Raw genomic sequence first — 8,852 nt, 5'->3', positions numbered from 1 at the left:
GGAATTAAATGGCAGTAAAGAGAGGAAGCAAAATGCTGTGGTTGTATGGGCTTGTCTTTAAGGGATGAATGAAGTGACCATTTAAAGATGAAGAGTAACATTTTCAAAGGTGAGTAAGGGCCAGCGGTGTAAAGGAATTTATGTGCCTAAAGATGCAGATAGGCATCTAATGGAATTTTCGGAAATTCCAAGTACACTAGATCACCCTTGTCCGCATATTTGTTGACTCCCTCAAGGAATTCTAATAGATTGGTGAGGCATGATTTCCATTACAAAAGTTGTGTCTGGTAATTCTTGTTCTTTACTATAGTTTCAGACAATTTGCCTGATTCTGAAATTAGGCTTACTGGCCTGTAATTGTCAGGATTGTGATAGGTTATATACCACAGTTAATAGTTCTGTAATTTCAAATATGAGTTCCCTCAGGACTCTTGGGTGAATACCACCTATTCCTGGTGACCTATTACTGTTTTATTTATCAATTTATTCCAAAACCTCCTCTATTGACACCTCAGTCTGGGACAGTTCCTCAGATCTGTCACCTAAATAGAATGGCTCAGGTGTGTCTCCCTCACAAACTCTGCAGTGAAGACTGATGCAAAGAATTCATTTAGCTTTTCTGCAATGGCCTTGTCTTCCTTGAGTGCTCCTTTAGCACCTCAGTTGTCTAATGGCCAGGGCCGGCTCCAGGCACCAGCGGAGCAAGCACGTGCCTGGGGCGGCACATGCTAAGGGGCGGCATTCTGTCCATTCTTGGGGGTGGCAGAGTCCAGGCGGCTTTTTTTTTCTTTATTTTTGCACTTCGGCAGTTCGGGTGGCGGCAGTACGAGTGGTTTTTTTTTCTTTTTTTTCTTTTTGCTTGGGGCGGCAAAAATGGTAGAGCCGGCCCTGCTAATGGCCCCACTGATTGCTTGGCAGGCCTCCTGCTTCTTGTGTACTTACATATTTTTTTGCTGTTAGTTTCTGTGTGTTTTGCTAATTTCTCTTCAAATTCTTTTTTGGCCTGCTCAATTCTGCTTTTACACTTGACTTGCCAGAGTTTGTGTTCCTTTCTATTTTCCTCAGTAGGATTTGATTCCCAATTTTTAAAGGATGACTTTTGCCTCTAACTGCCTCTTTTACTCTATTGTTGGTATTTTTTTTTTTGGTCTTACTATTTTTTTTTATTTGGGGCATACATTTAACTCGAACTTCTATTATGGTGTTTTTTAAAAGTTTCCATGCAGCTTGCAGGCATTTCATTCTCGTGACTGTTTCTTTGAATTTCCGTTTAACTTGCTTCCTCATTTTTGTGTAACTCCCCTTTCTGAAGTTACATGCTGTTGTGGTAGGCCCCACCACCCCATAAGGATGCTACATTTAATTACATTATAGTCACTATTGAATTCCCTCGCCCCTTGTGGGTTCTGGGACTAGCTACTCTACAAAGCAGTCATTTGTGGTGTCTAGAAATTTTATTTCTGCGTCCTGTCCTGAGGTGACACATACCCAGTCAACATGGGGATAGTTGAAATCCCCCATTATTATTGAATTTTCTATTTTTATAGCTTCTCTAAGCTCCCTGAGCATTTCGTAATCATCACCATCATCCTGGTCAGCTGGTGGGTCATATATTTTTACTGCTATAATCTTATTATTCAAGCATGGAATTTCTATCCATAGGATTCTATGGTACAGTTTGATTGATTTCAGATTTTTACTCTATTTGACTCTATGCTTTCTTTCACATATAGTCCTACTCCCCTGCTAGTGCGATCTATTTTGTCATTCCTATATACTTATTTTGTACCCTGATATTAATGCCCCATTTACACAAAAATCCAGATCTTCAGCTGGTATAAATCAGTGTAGCTCTATTGACTTCAGTGAAACAATGTTGATTTACATTACCAGCTGAGGATCTGGCTTAAAATGTGGCTGGAAAATAAAAAACGTCCAAGTCTGGCAGGTTCAACATAATCCCTTTGCCAACACTGTTTCAAAACACCATGCGGGATGCATGGGTCTTTTTGAGACCAAATATATTTAGAAAATAAGATATGGAAAATAAAGGGTTTTCTGGGAACTACCAGTATAATCTTATTGGGGCAGGATTTTTGGAATAAGATATTCCTTTTTATTATCTTCTTCTGTCCCACAAGTCACAGAGGGAAATACTTCTAACAGAGTAAGTCAAGAAGATTAATTAATTTTATATTAGCAAAATGTGTATTCACTATGATTTAAACATTTGCCTAGACATTGTGTACACTCTAAATGGGAACATTCTGAATGTAGATTGTACTAGGTGCTGTGAAATGTCTATTACTTTTGATTTATACCAGTTTTACTCACTAGCCTGAGACTGCCTGGAAGGAAGGTATAGCGTGCAGGTTTGGAACCGATGTGCTAAGATTACTTAGCAGTGTGTGTGTGCTGTCTGTGTGCTGGCAAGTTAGAGTTCTTTCCTGCCAAAGGTTATTCCAGTGATGGATGAATATGGCAAAAAAATAAAGCAGCCTTGTTATATCAGGTTCAAATTCACAATGCAAAATGTTATATCATGTGCATTAATTGTAACTGTTCTCAGATAATACAGAGCGCAAGACTGGCTAGCTACTACACTTAGCTATCCAGTTCTGAAAACATTATGTCTCCATGCCATAATCTATGTTTAAATCAAGTATTTACCTATCTCTACTCCCTCTGGTGATCCAGACTTTATTGTGGTTCTATACAGGTCTAGGATTAAGGTGGAGAGGTACCCTACATCACTGCAAATGTCAGATTTACTGATGGTTTTCCTAATGAAGTTAAATCTAGCACTTTTTCTCGTCGACTCCTAGGAGAATTTGGGTGAACAGAAGATTTTATTGCCACTGAAAACAAGATTCATAGTCTCTTTTGCTGGAATGAGTCTATCATCCCAGAAGACGGTTTGCTGAATCGGCTTCTCTCCTGAGCCCTATATGGTATACACATGGTATCATATGGCTGCAGGGCTCATGTTTAAGAAAGGCAAAAACTGCTACTGAAGAAGATGGCAGTTTCTGCTTTCCTGACCTCTCCAGGAACGTTTACTCTTGGGCTCTTCTACTTGTTGTTAGTTTCTTTTTTCTTTTTTTGATAGTCAGAATTTCCTTCTAGGTTTTTGCCACTGAGTGGCCACCACTTGCGGCCGCCTGGTGGCCAGGGGTGCCTCTGCAGTACCCCTTCTTCAGGGCTCCTTAAGCAAACACCACATGGTCTTTCTCCATCAATCAAAGCCCTTCTTGGGGTCTGATTTCTTTATTTACAACCTTCCAAAAAAAACAAGCACAAACAAAAGAGAAATTTCCCCACTCATTCACAGAATCCCCCCAAATCTGTTCCAGGGTATGTATGGCTCTTACCTCAGAGCCGGGGGAAGAGGAAAAGGTCCTTCACAGAGCCTGTTTTACCAGCTTACAGCTGCCCTACCCAAACTGACTCCCTTGAGGCTTCTCAGAGTCAGTCCCTCCCCATCTTCATCCCTCTCCCCCCACCCAACTGCTTATAAGGAACTAGCTGCTTGAGGTACCTTTCCTGTGCGAGGTGTCTCTGGTTTACTTATTTAGCAATCCTGCTCCAAGCTTCAGGTCTCCTGCAGGCAGCTCTCTCACTGCCTCTCACCTGCTTTGCTCTCTCACAGTTTTCAAGTAATGTTCAAAAATGCACAGAAATGTCAATAATAATGAAAAAAGGGCAGAAGTATTCACTAAACATTTGTTTTATATTTGGAAAAATGCCATATGATGTATTCATATCATATGATGATAATGTAATTTCCAGTCCAGCAGTAACTCAGGAGGATGTTAAACAGCTACTAAAGTTAGATATTTTTAAATCAGCAGGTCCAGATAACTTGCATCCAAGAGTTGTAAACGAGATGGCCAAGGAGCTTGTTGTATCATTATTGCTGATTTACAAAAAGTCTTGGAAGAATGGGAAAGTTCCAAAGGACTGGAAGAAAGCTTATGTGCCAATATTTTAAAAGGATAACAAGACAACCGAAGTAATTCCACTCTGTCTGACATCGATCCCAGGTAAAATAGAATGGCTGATATGGTACTCAGTTAATAAAGGATTGAAGGAAATTAATATAAGTAATGTCAATCAACATGGGTTATGAAATTCATCTTGTCAAACTAACTTGATAACTTTTTAAAGAGATTGCAAGTTTGGTTGATAAAGGTAATAGTGTTGATGTAATATACTTAGACTTTTGCAAGGCATTTGACTTGGTACTGCATGATGTTTTGATTAAGAAATTAAAACTATGCAAATTCAACATGGCACATTAAATAGATTGAAAACTGGCTAACTGATGGGCCGCAACTGTAATTCTAAATGGAGTATCATCAAGTGCATACATTACTAGTGGGGTCTCATAGGGATTGGTTGTTGGCTGTATGCAATCTAACATTTTTATCAATGACCTGGAAGAAAATGTAAAATAACTACTGATAAAGTTTGCAGATGACACAAAGATTGAGGGGGTGATAAATAATGAAAAGGACATGTCTGAAGATCTGGATCATTTGGTAAGCTGAGTGAAAGCAAACAACATGCATTTTAATAAGGCTAAATGTACACGCATACATTTAGGAACAAAGAACATTGGCTATACTTATAGGATGGGAGGCTATACTGGGAAGCAGTGACTCTGAAAAAGACTTGGGGATGATGATAGATAGTCAGAACATGAGATCCCAGTGCAATTCTATGGCCCAAAGAAGTAATGCAACCCTTGGATGTATGAATGGAAATATTGAGTAGGAGTAGGGTGATTGTATTACCTTTGTATTTGGCACTGGTGTGACCACTGCTGCAATAGTGTCCACTTCTGGTGTCTATAGTTCAAGAAGGATGTTGGTAAATTGGAGAGGGTTTGGAGAAGAATCAAGAGAATGGTTGAAGGATTGGAAAGCATGCTTTATTGTGAGAGACTGAAAGAGCTCAATCTAATTATCTTAACAAAGAGCATGTTAAGAGGTGACTTGATCACAGTCTATCAGCACTTAGATGTGGAACATAAATTTGATAATTTCAGTACACCAGACAAAGGTATACCAGAATCCAATGGTTGAAAATTGAAGCTAGACAAATTAAGACTGTGAGAACATTAACCACTGGAAGAATTTATCAAGGATCATGTGGATTCTCCATCCCTGGTACTTTTCAAATTAAGATTGGATTTTTTTTTTAAATGTGCTCCAGCTCAAACAGGAATTAATTGAAGGAAGTTCTCTGACCTGTGTTATACTGGAGATCAGACTAGGTGATCACAATGGTCCATTTTGGCTTGATAATCTATGACTTTATTAATCAGCTTCGATCACTGTGCTCCCCTTTTAGATATGAAAGAGCACCAGTTTATCGGTTCTTACCTTTTATTGTGTATTGCACCTCCACATGGAGAGAGCGTTCCCTCCCATCTACTGCAATGTTTAAGTCATTTACACCAGCTACAATGCAGTATCAGTATAGACGAGGCAGTGCCTTTGGAGTTATGCATGTATTCTCCTTTATGCTGACTACTTTTTTGTATCAATACTTCAGTCTGGCATATTCAAATAAGTCTTAGTGGTTTGTTCTGGGGCTATGTAGCTAATCAAACAGATTACTCCTGGGGGAATTCTGCGCACACGCAGATTTCTTTGCTTCCCCACAGAAAAATGACTTTCTGACAGGGAAGCAAAGGGAAGCTGCAAGAGCAGTTACGCACCACTCCCTAGCTGGGCAAGTACATCATTCCAGACATCCGGAGCAGCTGGTGGAGAGGTAAATCACCACAGGGTTGGGGACACCCCAGCCAGTGGCTCCTACCCTGGCTGGGCTGGAGGCAGGAGAGGCCAGGACTTCCTCTTCCCCTGTAAGGAATGGCTGGGGCTGTGTCAGACCCACTTCTCAGAAACCGCCCCCAGCTCCAGGAAGCTCAGCGTCTTCCCCTGCTTCCTGGCCCCATCGCTCCTCTGCTGCGGGGGGGAGGGATCACTGGATGGGGAGCAGCTCCCCCATCCACCCAACCCCCATGCATCTGGACCTCCCATACCCAGACACCCCCGCCAATCCTCACCCTGTACACACAGAAACCCCCCTAGCACTCCATACCCAAACCCCACCCCACTGAACCTCAACGCCTGCATCTGGAGCCCCCCTGCACCCAGACCCCTGCCTCCGGACCCCCACCCTGCACCCAGACCACCCCCCACTGAGCTCCCTGCACTAAAACCCCACCCTGACGAGCCCCACCCCCTGCACCACCCTGAGCCCCCCATCTGGACCCCCACACCACTGACCCCCAACTAGCTGCACCCAGACCCCCACGAAGCCCCACTCTCCCAGCACCCAGACCCCGCTGCTGAGACTCCCACACCCAGACCCCTCTGCTGAGCCCCAACCATTTTCACCTGGAAGCCCATGCAGAGTCCCATTGCCCCTGCACCAAGAACCCCCATGACGAGCCTCTGAGCATCCAGATCCCCCCACATCTAGACCCCCGACTGAACTGCCTGCACCTAGATTGTCTCACACAAAATCCTTTCACCCCCTGACCTGGATCCCCCCCACTCTGAGCCTCTCCACATTTGGATCCTGCCTGGTTGAGCCTGCCTGCCCCACACCTGGTGCTCCTATCGCAGAGGGGCAGGGCTCCAGGGTGTTTCTGGGGCAGGCCCAGGCCTTGTGCTATGTTAGAGTCAGGTGCAGCCTCACCACTGAATCCGTGCCCTAGGAATGGAGGGTGGGGAGGCTGCAGGGTGATCTCCCACCTTCGTACAGCCAGTGGCTCTCCCTGCCATGCTAGAGTCAGTGCATTTATTTATTGACAAATAAAGCTTGCAGAATTTTAAAATATTGTGTGCAGAATATTTAATTTTTTTGGTGGAGAATGCCCTCAGGAGTAACAGATGTTCCTCTACCAGCAGGTGTAAGTGCCCCCCTTTTACCTTAGAACACCCAGGGCACTGGCTGTGCTTAAGTGACCCGCATGGTAGCTTTCACAGAGCCCAATCTAAAGCTGTTAACAGCACCCTGTCACATACCTCCCACCTTCATGTTTCCTAGCTTGGCGAGGGTCCCCCTTTCCCTCTAGGGCTCAGCTTTCTCCCTGACTGAGCTCTATTCCTTTTGAAAGTGGTGATCCCTCACCACCCCTGAAGTTCCCTTAATCTGCCTTTCTTGGGGTCACCTGTGAGGGTTTCCCATTGTCTACCCATAGAATAAGCACTCTTTAGGTGGGTTTTACCCCACAATTCAATTTCATCCCATAAGCCATCACACCAGAGACAACGTAACTGTGGATAGGGATCTACCCCACCCCTTGTACAGCCAGCTAAGTTTCTTTCCCAACCAACTCCTCAAACGCCAATAGTCTCAGATCCCTCTTAGGAGTTAGGCCATTGGGGGGGGGGGGGTCACTCCCTTGTCTGGGCTCCCTAACTGGGGTATATCTCCTGCCCTTTCTTTGGGTTGTCCTTGTGTGGATGACCCCTGATCCTTCACTCCCTTTTCTGGCTTCTCTTCTGCCCTGGTATTCACCTGGGCCTCACTTTCATGGCTTTTTGGTATTTGTTTAGGCTTTTCACTTTCCCACTTCTCCTTTTCCCTGGCCTTTCCTGGCTTGTTGTTTTCTTTAGGGGTTTCTCGTATCTTCCCTTGTGGGCTCTGGGTTAAACTCAGCCCCTCTTTTCCTTATTCCCCATTGAGGCTTCTTCCCCCTAGGCCTCCCTGCTTCTCCTTAAAGGGAATGGTTTGCAATCAGTCCCCATGACCACAGGATGGGGCAAGTTTCCACCGCCCACAACCCTTTTCCATCAGAACATCCGCAGTGTCTCCAATGTGACTACTGTCACTGGATTTTTTTTTTGTCCCTGTTTATGGATTCCATGCAGTCCCCTCTCAAAATCACTGCCTGTTCAGCAGGAGTGAACAACTGGCTGCGGAGTCAATAGCCCCCATCCCTGGGCTATGGCCCATCCTTTCAGGTATTGTTTTCACATCCTTCCTAGGTGTCTCCATAACCCAAACTTCCATTAAACACATTCACAGTATGTTAGAGACAGATAAGACCTATTCAAGCATCCATCCATTCATGGAGCCAGCGCAGGATTGTTCCCTGCTGTGTAGTATCCAGAGACCTAATGACTCAGATCTTCTGCAATTAACTTAAATACCCCCTGTTTACCTGGTGACATGCAAGTGAAATAAACACACCCAGATATTCAACAAAGAGGAAATTGGGGCATGGAGATGTACCTTTTCTCTTTTTGTGTGTGTCCCAAAGAAAGACTGACCTTCAGTCACTTTTGTTAAGTTCACAGCACATATATCACTGAATGTGTTTTTGTATTTCTGAGACAGCATGGGCTCTGTGCTGTAATATAGACTGCTATGAACCTAATATATATGTATTTTAACAGCAAAATAGTTACATGACCATTGTTAAGTGAACACAATGTCAATGAGTGGCAGGAGTTAGATCTGCCTTCAGGGATAGATTTAATTTCGAAACTGTCATGTGGGCAGAAAACCAGTGTATTTTTTTAAAAAATATGCTTTGGAGCAAAAAATAGTTCATGAATAGTAATTCATGCTTTGTAGTGACTCCTTCTCAGGTTACTGCATCCTTGTGGTAGACAGTCTTTGTAATCTCCAGGGCACAGTAGAAAAGCAGACATTGTTAAAAGAATGTTATGTATTCAATATACTGCAAAGGCAAGTATTTAACTCATAATTTTTGTATCCTGAATTTTGTACTGGTAAAGTCAGTAGAAAGCCTATGTAACTATTGCCTTTTATCTATCTATCTATCTATCTATCTATCTATCTATCTATCTATCTATCTATCTATC

At 43.3% G+C, this 8,852-nt stretch overlaps 1 long non-coding RNA gene across 1 annotated transcript in view; it reads left to right on the top strand.

The window, feature by feature from the left end:
* The first annotated feature begins 3,911 nt into the window (after window positions 1-3,911).
* Window positions 3,912-8,852, top strand: part of LOC112119283 — a 26,639-nt gene continuing 21,698 nt past the window's right edge. The window contains exon 1 of the long non-coding RNA XR_002909102.3: window positions 3,912-4,043. This is a non-coding gene — a long non-coding RNA (uncharacterized LOC112119283). The remainder of the gene's footprint in view (window positions 4,044-8,852) is intronic.

The sequence above is a fragment of the Terrapene carolina genome, unplaced genomic scaffold (genome assembly GCF_002925995.2).
Source record: "Terrapene carolina triunguis isolate 2854851 unplaced genomic scaffold, T_m_triunguis-2.0 Scaffold96, whole genome shotgun sequence".
Classification (NCBI taxonomy): domain Eukaryota; kingdom Metazoa; phylum Chordata; order Testudines; family Emydidae; genus Terrapene; species Terrapene triunguis.
Note: the sequence above shows the minus strand (reverse complement) of the source record. Positions and strands in the feature narration are given on the sequence as shown.